Source organism: Nothoprocta perdicaria, unplaced genomic scaffold (assembly GCF_003342845.1).
Source record: "Nothoprocta perdicaria isolate Ctin4 unplaced genomic scaffold, notPer1 scaffold_312, whole genome shotgun sequence".
NCBI lineage: Eukaryota > Metazoa > Chordata > Aves > Tinamiformes > Tinamidae > Nothoprocta > Nothoprocta perdicaria.
Genome location: NW_020455547.1, coordinates 644,592 through 657,354, shown reverse-complemented (window position 1 = coordinate 657,354; position 12,763 = coordinate 644,592). Strand labels below are relative to the sequence as shown.

The 12,763-nt window shown below is 41.4% G+C and overlaps 1 long non-coding RNA gene across 1 annotated transcript; it reads right to left on the bottom strand.

The window, feature by feature from the left end:
• Positions 1-8,050: 8,050 nt before the first annotated feature.
• Positions 8,051-9,046, bottom strand: LOC112950237. The gene is made up of 2 exons (XR_003249986.1): positions 8,993-9,046; positions 8,051-8,404 (listed from the first exon to the last, which is right to left on the bottom strand). It is a non-coding gene; the product is annotated as an uncharacterized LOC112950237 (long non-coding RNA).
• Between the last annotated feature and the right edge of the window lie 3,717 nt (positions 9,047-12,763).

Here is a 12,763-nt window from a genome sequence, read left to right as displayed (position 1 = left end):
CCTTTCTTACTTTTATTTCTCTTGCCTTAGTCCTTTTAATATAAACCACTTTTGTTACCTTAATTCCACTAACAGACAAATCTGGTGGTTAACAAGGGTAACAGAAGCCAGACTTACTCTCCATTCTTGCAAAATGAGCTATCCAGAGTCATCCAGCCCATACCAACATGAGCGTATCTYTGCTCACACATTTTTCTATGCTTGGCAACACTGTCGTGATGATTGCAGAGATTACATGAGCTTTACAAGGTCGGAATGGGCCATGAACTGCCTTTCATTTTCAGTGAGCCCGCGCTCGCCGTGTGCCAACACTTTGCCACCGGCTGACAGCGAGTGGTGGGGCAGGCAGAGGTCTTCACCCGGCCCTCCCCTGGCACAGAGACGTCTCGGTGCCCCAGGGAAGAGGGACATCCACAGCTCGGAGGCACCTCGAGGAAAACCCTGGTGGCTCCCCGGAGCACCTTGGGGCAGCTCATTCTGCACATTGCCCTGCCAGCACGGGGAGCTGCGATACTGCCCGTGTCGCAAAGGCCACAACTTGCCCTCTAGGCAAGAGAAAAGACCACATAACTACTGGACATGGGACATATACTGTAAAATTATGGTACAGGTGTTTGTGTGGCACTTAAGACCGGTCCTTTGTGCCCCAAACACACACCTCTTCTTCAGACGTGCCCCTAATGGAAGGGTCAATGCAGAAGAACAGCAAAACAAACCCCAGGACCATTTTTGTAGTCTGAACAAGCAGTCGCAATAGACTAAGGCACAAAATGATGCAATTAACAGCTCTGGCAACTGGGCAAAAAAAGGGCTTCAATTAAGTGAAATGAATCATACATACTCGGGGATGCTGACTCTAACATCCAAATCTGATACTCCTAATACGGCAAGAAGCCCTTTTCTCAGTCTGACTAAAAGGAAATCCTYAATTCCTCTGTTAAGATCCAAGTAGTGAAAATCCTTCTGGATTCATAACTTACAGATATAGAGCTAAATACCAGCCTCTTCCTAGGTATGTGATGGGACAAGAACTTGATAAACCCTTTGCTAGTGGGTGATAAAACCTTTTCTTAACAACAATGCATTGGCTACCAAATATTCCAGACTCTCTCCCTGCCATAATATGCTTTATATGATCAGATCATCAATGATCCTTATGGCAAAGAGCTTGGTGCTTTAAAAAAGGCTGGAGTTAGTCCTGCATATGTTCTGGGTGGTTGGTGACCCTGCATAACCTACACTTCAGCTACTTTTGCACAGTCTAAGAAAGGTGCACAGTGACATTTTTTCCCTTGTGTTTTCTGTTAAGTTAAAAAAAAAAAAAGAAAAAAAAACTAAAACTAATCTGTCCTTATAGCTATGTTGATCTATAGTTAAATTCTTTCACCAGCAAGTATTAAACCTCTTTCATATCTAGAATAAACTATATTGATGAAGGATTTTTTTTGATGTAATTACATCGATGCAGTGTGCTGTGTCTACTGACAGTGATTTCTTTTTCCTCTCTTGATGAACATAAAACATGGTAATAAATCTGTGCAAAGCAGCCTGCACCCCTTCCTTCTGTCTTCCTCAGTTTGCTTTATGATTACAATCCAGCCTACACACATTTACTGTAACACTCATTTTCCATCTCAGCAGGTACCTACCTCTACAGCTATTACTTATTCTAGAAAACAGCTCAGAACAAGGTCCTTGCTAAGGGACTTGATCCAGGCAGCACAAAACACCCTCCCTGAAGGGGATGAGGCAGTGAGCAAAAAGTCCAATTTGCCAATTGTGTTCATCTTGTGTTCATCTTGTGTTCATCATTCTTTTTTTTTTTTTTTTTTCTGTGTAATTGGAGAAAAGAATATCCCAAATACAGTATCCTTACCATTGCACCACAATATCCTATTATTGTAGCTAAGGTTGGCAGTCATATTAACGACCAAAGTTATTTAAGAGTTTATAATACAAGATACCCTTCCTGTTTCTTCAGTGTTTTGCCAGACTTCTTTATACTTTTCTCAATAATCTAACTAGAAATCTAATAAATGATACGATCAGATATTTCTAAACCTATTTTTGAAATATTGGCCATGACTTTAGCACATCTTAAAAATATATACAAATGATTCTAGGTTAAGTACAGCTTATTTGTTGTACATATTTTTTCATGATATTAAAGATAACTTATTTGTTGTACATATTTTTTCATGATATTAAAGATAACTTTTTCAGGCACTCACATAAACCATCATCAGTTTGAATTCAAAGTTATTTGGTCCCTAAGACAGGGCAGGGCTGCTTATAAAATCTAACAGTAAATTTTGCTTAATTTACTGGAGTAAATGAATGTAACTGATGGGTTTGTTCCGAAATTCTTGTAGGCATCACTATGTAGGCATCACCAAACACAAAATTAATACTAGCAGTACATTTATTTGGGGGGAGGGGACAGTGGGGTGGATATGGAATCATCTTCTGAAACGTATTAGGAAGTTAGCTAAGCACTGAGACAGTAAAGCTGGTAGAGGAGGCAGGAGCAGAAATGCCCCTTTTCACTCCCTGTCCCTGGCCACATCTGTACCCCAACACTGCTCTCTACCATAACCAGACCTGACTCTGACAGGCAAGTGCCACATGCAGCGCAAGTTTGTTTTTCTGCTTCCTTTCTGCACAACATTAACACAAGGAATGAACAACCTTCAGCCTTTTATTTATTTTTTTATTTTTTAAAAGAAAAGGTCTTCCTCAGCTCTGAGGCATGTTGCTTTTCTTGTATGACACTAAGTAAGAGCACTATCCCCTGCAAATAAAAATAGAGCATATGCATAACAAAATACTGCTCAGCACATTGCAGGGCAGGAGATTTCTTTTTAAGTCACTCCTGCATTTTGACACTTCTCTGCAATCCCAGTATAAGGCAGCTATTTAAAGAGATGAGAGAGAGCAAGAAAACAGAGCAACAGTTGAGCTCAGAAGTGTAGCTTGACTCTTCCTCCCAGCAAATCATCTACACGAGTACCCTCCTCTGGGGCTGTTCATCTTATTACACTGCTGACACTATTCACAACTCCACTAGGGAGCAGCTATGTCTCACATTTACTGTGGTTTAGCTCTGTATTAATTTCCTTGGCCTTTATTGTACTTATCTCAAATGACTAATCAGACCCGAAAATCTCTTTCGGTGCCGACTGGGCAACCAGATTGCTCAGACTCAGGGACTGCCTCAGTCTTTAGTTCAGGCTCAGCACTGAGGTAAGGGCGGGTTCACGCACTCTCATTCACAGCAATGTACTGATCTCACCCTGTTCATGTTACATTATTCTCACAGAAATCTTGATTTGTGTTCTAGTTCGGGATATCAGACCGCACTTAAATTCAAGAAACACAAAGCTGAACTTGAGGTTTTTCCTTAATCAAGCCTCAAGCGGCCCATATCATGTCCACCTTTTCACTCTCACAGGAAAGCCTAGGATTAAGAGTTTTCAGATGATGTCTTAAGTGAGATGGAGTCACCGGGCTCATGTGCTTCCCATGCTTAGTCTAGTCTTTCCAATCCATCGTTAAAATGGGAACTGAGAACGGCTACATACAGCTCACAGACTGGTTGAAGTTGGAAGGGACCTCTAGAGACCATCCAGTCCAACCCCCCTGGCTCCAGCAGGGACACCCAGAGCATATGGCACAAGGTGGCATCCACATGGGTTTGGAAGATCTCCAGTGAAGGAGACTCCACAACCTCCGTAGGCAGCCTGTTCCAGGGCTCTGTCATCCTCACAGAAAAGTTCTTCCTCATTAAACTTCTTATGTTTTAGTTTATAGCTATTATTATTGTTGTCCTGTCACTGGCCACCACCCAGAAGAGTTTGGCCCCATCCTCTTCCTTTTACTCCATTTCTACTATGGGCAAAGCAGCACTGTGCAGGTCTAAGGAGCTGGTAAGACAAGGCAGCCCCCATCAAGTCAGATGAGACCAGTTTCCACTGAACTACAGAAGATGTTACAGTCACACTTGACAATATTTTACGTAAATGAGAAGACAACGTTTTAGAGTGGTAAATATTGCTTCCTCCTAACCATTCTCTTAATGTTTGAAAACAAACAAACCAGCCCATCAAGGATCAGACTAAAATAAAGGCGGAATATAAACTCCAAAATCCTCAGGACTTACCTGCCAAGAGAAAAAAAAACAGAACTACTACCTGTCGTAACACCCAGTAAATCTAAATTATCCAATCTGGTTTGCTAAGGTAAAGCGATTGTGTAGTTCTGCTAGGGGCACACAGGCATGCTGACCTCCCTTGCTCTTTTATTAACCCATTTAACCCTGTGCCTAACGTCCAGAAAACAAGGATTCATCTCAGAGTTTGTATGCGCTGAAGGCCATTTTTGTCACGTGTGTTTTAACAGATGCTTCACTGGCCTTCATTTTCTGGAATACCTGTCACCCATTCTATACGACTCTGGTGGCGTTCCCCACCTGTTAAAAAAGAAAGAATAAACATAGAAGCGTTTCAGAGCTATYAGGATGTGTACTGATTCACAAAGATCCAAGATTACTCAGAGAATGACTGCGAATCTACTCTCAAAGTGAAGTGAATAAATGTTTTTCCATTCTATTTAGAGGATGAAGTGGCCCAAAACACACTGCAATTTTTAAGATGGTCAAGCAAAAAAGCTCACTTCAGGTTGAATCTTCTGCAGTGAACCATGAAAGTTTGGGGTTTTTTTCCCCCTCCCAGCTTTTAAAAATTATTTTAAATAAAACATTTCAGAATGAAATGTTATAAACTTGGAACTGAAATGCAAACAAGTCAGCAAGATTTTGCTACTTTAGTTATTTAACAGTTTTAACAGAAATTGAAAAAAAGAAATGATAATTTTACAAATACTGCAATTATAGTCAGGTTTATTTAAAAAAAAAAAAAAAAAAAGCTTTCAAGTGAAGCTCCCCACTCGAATTGCAATGCTTTCAAGTTAAGTTCTATTACTTCTCTCAAAAAAAAAAAAAAAAAAAGCTTTCAAGTGAAGCTCCCCACTCGAATTGCAATGCTTTCAAGTTAAGTTCTATTACTTCTCTCGTAGGCAGAAAAACATCGCCCGAGATCTTTTCAGCGCAGAGAAAATGTAATGATGTTGGACTTGAAACATCACGGTGCTGATACAGGAGGTGTTGCAGGAATGGAGGAGTCTGAAGCCAGATGGTGTCAGAGATGGTCTAAAGGTCTAAAAGGARGAGGTCAGAGGAATAAAAGTAGAACTTCCACAAACGTAGAACTTAAAATCTAATATGGATTGATGAAAAATAGGGCTTAAGGGAAAACAAATGCAGTTCAAACTTTAAAAACACTGAACTGTATCTAGCAATAGCGGAGAAAATAAAACAGAGAATGAATAAGGATAGTTATCATGGCGCATGATTACATCAAAGGCTAAAATTGCTTAATCCCTACTCAAAGACAATTATAAGAGAAGTGAATGGTGGAATTTCTCTCAGAAAAATAAAAGTGAGCACGGCCAACAGAGGAATGCAGAGAGCGATGGCCGGAGAGAGGCAGGAGGTAAGCTACAGGGCCCGCTGCCTCTCTGCAATATTCTATAGATTTTTTTCATGGCCCCTTTCAAAACAGAACAATGTTCGTTTTTAACCTTCTGCAGATCTGCTACACGTAGCAAGCTGAGAGAACACGTTTGCCTCATTTGATCTTTGGTTMTGTTTTGGAAATTACTTCTTTGTCTCCGTTTTTTCCTTTAGGCTGTTTCTGACTTTCTTGTCTGAACACAAGCAAAGAGTTTTCCTGCTCTTGAGCTTTACTGTTTCCACTTCCCTTCACGCACAAACCCCTCGTGCAGCAACATCACCAAATATAATTATTTTAAATCTCTGGAGTCCCACCAGCAACTCCTTATGTATGGTGCATGATATGGACAGTTGCAACTGCAGTGCAGACGAAAGAACTGTTGTGGCTAGAAGTACTGATGCATCTCTCAACCAGCCCAAACGACACATAAAATGGAATTTTCTGAGCGAGTGGTCCATTGAGTACATACATGGTTGCCAGCTGTGGTGCAGTGGGCAGCACCAGCAGGTTGTGCTCTGCTTTGAAGTGATGTCTGCGTAACAGGTTTTCACACTCACCTTCGCCTTCTTGTGCCTGCTATATTTAAATGGCTTTTGCCTTTACTTAAAAGCATAAAAATAAGAAATATAAATGCAATGGGCATGAGAACCACTTAGACAAGCCAGGGATCTGTAGGCTGAGTTGTGTAATCCTGATGATATCAGAGAAGGATGACTCTGGAAATTCAGCCCTGGGAATTCAGCCCAGCAATTCAGCAATATGGAGAGGAATGCTAACCTTATGGCGGTCGTTCTAGCAGAATTCTGGGTCCTAAAAACATAGATTGTTCCTCGATTATTCACATTTCCCACATGTTTGCAATGATTATTGGGAAAAACGATTTTCAGAAGTCTACATTGATTAGGATTGGCATCTTCTGAGCATCCTTGTTTTTCTCTCAGTTCCCACAAGTCATTTAAGAGATCAAAAACGCTGCTCAAGGAATGGGACATCAAATGTAAAGCCTGCAACAAGCACATGATTAACAGGCAAGAAAAATATCACCGTCCACAAGACTAACATACGGTTGTATGCAGCAATTTTACTAGCATATTCATCTGCAGTTGCACTTACAGGCTTACGTTTCTGGAAACAGAAACAGAAGCAGTACAAGATATCTTCATTTTCCAGTCAAAGACACAACATTAAAGTACTTTTTTTCTCCCCTTCAAAAGGAGCAATTTCTTGATCAGGAACAATGAGATTTCAAGAAAAGAAAAATTCACAGTATTATGCCAATATTTTGATATAGAAACTACTGAAAAATATTAGTATGAATCTTGCAGGCATTCCTGGGAAATGAATTGATRCTGGGTGATCACACTCTGAATTTCTACTCACACAGAAGTATTACACAGTCCTTGGCTAATGCTTTTGGATTGCCCCTTTAGCATTCTGTCGTTATTTTTCACACACATACTAATTGCATTTATACATGAGCAAGAAACTCTGCAGGTCTCCTGCGAACCTTGGATATTCTTTCTCATTTCCTCTGCTTGGTGTTCAGAAGTCTCAGCTCCTTTCTAGTACATGTTTATAGATTCACTTACAAAGTTCGGCCACAGGGAAAGGTGCAGGTGCTTCTGGCATTTACCTTCCATGGTCACACTGTGACCCTGTGGCTGAAAGCTGTGGCTGAAAGTGCCCGTGTTCGGGCGGTCAGTGCAGCTGCTCACGYCAGGGGAGGGAACACAATTTGCCGGCAGCAGCCGATCAGGTCTCCAGTGCTGCCAGCAGCTGAGCTCTCCGGGGACACCGCGCAGGTGGCAGAGGCTCCTCAGAGCTCAAGGGAGAGCAAGAGCAGGGTGAGAGGGGGCACGTGGGTCCACGACGCCCCCATGTCCAGCCCTCTCCCACAGCTACGCAGTAGAGGGGACGGGAAGAAATCTGCTTTGCTCCTCTTCCAGTCCCAGCTGTGCACGCCTGCTGTATCGTAAGCAGCAACACTAGCACATTTTAGCCCCTTGAGGGACGGGATCAATTCCCTGAACTATGGTAACATTAAATGGGAACAAAAGAGCATGTTACTGACTGGGTGGCTCATTAATGACTCTTGGGTTTGCAATTGCTCCTGCCCTCACTCCCACTCTGATCCAACTTCTAACATAGTTCCACTGGTCTTRCTTTTATCCCATATGTAAAGTTAACAGTTTACTCAGGCAATGTAAAAGACTATAGATACTGCAGGGTCTCTTAAATGGTATCAGTACCTTCRTTCATGCTAAATTTCCTTAAGTAGACATATATATATTTTAATATATATCAAATTCTCACTTAAAAAATTCTGATTTTGTGTGTCACTTCCCAAAGTTAATTTCCCAATTTGTCTCCACACTGAAGAGACGCTTTTTTACCACCCCGTTTTCTACCCTCCATCTTTAAGCCCCTATATTTAATTCTAATTTTCTTCTTAACCCTTAATCATAAGAATATCTTGATTCTTTTCCCTTTTGAGGTCAAAGCAGGTTTACAGAACATCTTAAAACATTTCCATTCTTGTTTCCACTGAATGCATGGGAAATAGCATGTTGACTTCATTAAAAAAAGAATAAAATTAAGCCAGAGATAATTTTCATAAATTAGATGTACAGATTTCACAGCTCAGAAACAAGGATGTCAAACGTGTCCAGCCTGTACAGCCGCCTACATAGAAACCACAARGTTTCAACGATAAGTCATTGAAACCACAGCATTCAGCTTTTTATCTAAGAGCACCTTTACCAAATGGCTGCTGCTGCTTCAGTGCGGTGTCTGATCACACAATAGTTTTTCCAAGGTTCGCTTAACATGCTGACCTGTGAAAAGAAATGAAACTCATTATGCAAAGTAACTGTGCCATATGACTTTTTAAATCTATGTGTGTGCATATACATTTGATATATCTATAGACACACATGCACACATTCACATATATTATATACATACGGCTACAGATAAGGATGGAGAAAAAGCAGCATAAAAAATAATAATGGAAAAAGTTTTTTCATAGCTGTCCCATTTAAGTTTTATCTTTTTAAGGAAATTTTGATAGCCATCTCACAGTATTCCCTTATCTGCTGCAAACAACGAAATGGCAAGTTTAAGTATAAAGTGACAACAAAGTGCATTATGCTTACAAAGCAATTCATATATGGGAAACAGAATAATCCGTATTCCATCTGCAGACAATTCTTTCTGCTGTAACTACACAAATCAGAAATTATATTGGCCTGCAAAACCTTAACAAAGGTTGCCCAAGAGATACAATTACACCTGTAAGAGCTGTRCACTTCAGACCAGGCTGCAGACCAGACTTCCCTCACACCTTACAGAGGACTTTCTTTAAGCAATGCTGCAAGAAGCTGCGTTTTGGCCACAGTTACAGGGCCTAATGGTGTTAGTACCTGCACAAAATTCCTGCTCCCGGCACGATGATGCTGAGTTGACATCCATCCTTTCACAGCCTGACACCAGAGCCTCTTCCCTACTGCAGGAGCTCCAAGAACAAGCAGTGGCTGATGCAGCCCCTCGCTGACCAACGGCCCCGCTGCAAGCTCGTGCTGCTCCTCCGGCCCCACTGTTTCTTGCCTTGCCAAAGCAGTGCCCCAGGGACACTGCGCTTGGGCCTGGGGAGAGAAAAGCTGGCAGGAGCAAAATGTGAAGAGGAAGAGTTTACAGAGCTTGAAATCAACACATACTCAGTCACTGAAAAATTGATTCCAACAGAAATGGTATCTGCACACAAACATACAAATATACATATCTATGAGGAGTGGTACAATCTATASACTATTTTGGTAATACATGATAATACTATCTATTTTGGTAATACATGAGAATCAGAAAGTGAAACTAGTTAGGAATAAAAGCAATATTCGGTCACCTACTTCTACCAAGACATGCAAAAACATAATGCATAATAAAAAGTGAAAAAGCATGTTTGATTTTACAGATGATTTAATGTCAAGTACATCTGCAAAGCAGGTAAAACCAGGATGGGTTTGCTGGAGAGAATGGAAAGAGGGCTGTAGCAACTCACTAGCCTTATTCCATATATTGTGGAAGACTAAGTGATGATCCAACAGCTTTACCACCACCACACAGATCCCASGCTCCCACAGCAGCTGCACCAACCCTCCAAGAGATGTCCAAAGGCATCCACAATAGCAACCCAAAGCAGGATACAGAGAGGCCCACTAGCTGGTGGAGCAATGATGTCTGCAGTGCTGCTCACGAATGGAAACCACTAGAGTCAGCAAAAACACTTCCAGAGGCTGCAGCAGACTTGGCATGAGCCTTGCCCATCTGCAGCCTGCACTGGCCTGCTTTGTGTTTGTTTCACACTGCTGACATCCACACGGARAACAGACTTTCTTCCAAATCTTGCTACTTCTGCTCATTAATGCTAGCGAGCGAAGCAAAGGCAGCATTTTGTATTTAAGTCATCCCTCCATCCAGTATCCGACGTGTGTATGTGTCTTTTGGCTTTTCTTTTGGAGTGTTTTGAACGGACGTGACCTTTACTGTTGGTTTTCAGGRCTACCCCTCACTGTCTTTTACGCCTTAGGCCATACTATCTCGTAGGGGCATCACCAGGAAACAGGCATGGCTTTCAGAGGTCACTTGTGCAGCTGAGGACAACATAGTTGACTTCCTGACAGCTGCTGTCTCGCCTTCAGCAGCTGGCCAGCCTTTAGTCACTGGGAAAGATCATCAGTAGCACAATATATCACACTGAAGTTCCCCCAGAAAAGCCAGAAAGCAGCTTGGGCAGAGAAAAGGGTCAGGGCTGTTACTGTCACAGAGATTGAGAAGATGAGGCCCATGGCAGGCGCTTTCAGACGAGGTGCGAAAGGACTTACGTGATGTGGATGCCCGCAGCAGTGGCAGGAGGCTGGACTCGGTGACCCCGCTGGGCTTCTCCCACCCTGTGCGACCCCGGAGTGGGAGGCAGCTCCAGTATTAATGGGAAGATGTAAAGATGGGGCCAGAAGAGGACTATTCTTCTGAATACGTCTTACGTAGCAGGCCCAGACTTGTCTCAGACTCTGCACTTTGAAAAGACACAAAATGTCAGTATGTTTTGCTATTATTAATTGAAAAAGATCCAAAGACACCAATTAAACTAAGCATCACAAACATCTTGGGGTTTAATTAAGCGCATGGAGCAGAAACTAATCTGCTCTATGTTTGTTTTAAAAACCTAGTCAGTTGTGCACTTCTGCTAAACAGGGGAGAATTAARATGATAATATAATGCTTGGTACAAAGGAAATGACGCAATACAAGAACATTTGCAAATGGCTTTACATTACATTCCTCAGACATCTTCACTAGCTGAAATAGTTTTCAAAGTTCAGATAAAATAACTTGTTATGGATTCAGAAAGATTTGGCCTGCCCTGGAAAGCAGATTCTATTTTCCATTCATCAAATCTGTCTCTTTCAATCTCCTCTTTTTTTTGTCTGTTATGTGGCACTCCATCACAACTTTAATTACAACTGAGAATCACCGATAATAATGTTAAACACCAGCGATGTTCACTAACAGAAACACATGATGATTTTTAGATCTGGTAATAGAGAGCAGACTGAAAAACCAGAACAAAGTTGGAGGGATTAGTCACAGCAAAAGGCAGCTGCTGTGTGATCCCCACTTACGTTCTTAACAGTATGGCAGAAAAAAAAAAGGAGAACAAAATTGAAGAATTAACATCTTGTTGAGTKGAGGAGACAAATGATGATGGAACTTTCTGGCGAGGGGAGTTGCAGGGATGCCCACAGCACCTACAGTACCTAGGTACCAGCCCAGTCCATCCTGTCAACTCCTGGTAGGGGCTGGGGGAGTCTTTCCACATTTATAGAAGTTCTTTGATGTCAGGAGAAATCTGCTCAGTCATTTTTCTGTATCAAGTACTTGGTTTTTTTTCCCATGCCTTTCAGCTTTCAAATACGAGTAGATTCCAATTTGACCCTTTTCCTGCTTCAGGACTGGGAATCACTTTTGTTCCAATTGCCTGTCCTTGTACCTTAAAGCCATTTACTGGACAAGCAGTGTCATGTAGTTGTGTTTCTCACATATGGAAGATATTTTTACAGGTATTTGGGGACTTTTTCATTTACGAGCTTCGTCTGGTGGGGCAAATGGTAATGGAAGCTACCCTGCATTTCTCTTTATGGTGGRGTTGCCTGACATTCTTTTGAACAGGAAGATGAGTTCCTGCTCTGTCCTGTTACACTCTAGAAGCAAGGAAGAGATGGGTTACAATACAGAGGTATTTCAATTTGACTTGCCAGTAACAGTGAACAGACACATAATATTTTASTCTGCAACCCAAACAGGTGAATACTTGCTAGATACTTTCCCCTCTCTGTCAGCAACTTAAAATTATCTTGATGTCTTTGMTCAATACAATTGTCCTTACATGATATAAGAAGAATCTTCTATGATACAACTCYTTGCCTTGCATCCCTTTTATCTTTAATATTTTCAGGATGGAACTGTACAGTCTCCTATAAGATTTGTTTCACTTATTCTTTTTATTCATTCATCTACTGTCTGGAACCTTTTCCTTYGGTAAATGTTATATCCACTTTACTATGGATTAGAAACTGGCTATGACATAACTCTGGAGGAACACTGCAGAGACTCTGGATAATTTTATACTGCTGTATGCTGTTACATTCAAGGATTTATTMTGATTTTTGGAGTAAACAGTTTCAAATTAGAGAGAGATTTCTCTCTAATTTTGATGGCTTTTCTCTTTTTAAGCCAAGTTAGAAAACAGAAATATGCAAAATCTTACAGTAAGAAAAAACAAGATCTCGACAGGATGTAATGAACATACATAGTGTCAATAATATTTTAAAGACYAGTCTTCCTAAGTCTGCTACCCAAGTGCCCTCTGTTACAGGTCTCCCTTTGCAGACCCTTTTCTCCCCTTGCTTTTCCTACAACCTCCTTAAGTCASAGTATACGCATGAAACTCCACACACATGAGGCCACAAAAATTCTTTGAAAGCAGCCCTCCACATTACAGGCGTTTTTGGCTGAGCCRTAGCAATGACTAAGCTATGGGAAAAGCCTCCATTCAGCCACACTGTAAAGGAAAATGTGGGTGGGGGGAATTGGGCTTTTGGGGTCGAAGCCACTGAGCATCTGAGTGACACTATGGCA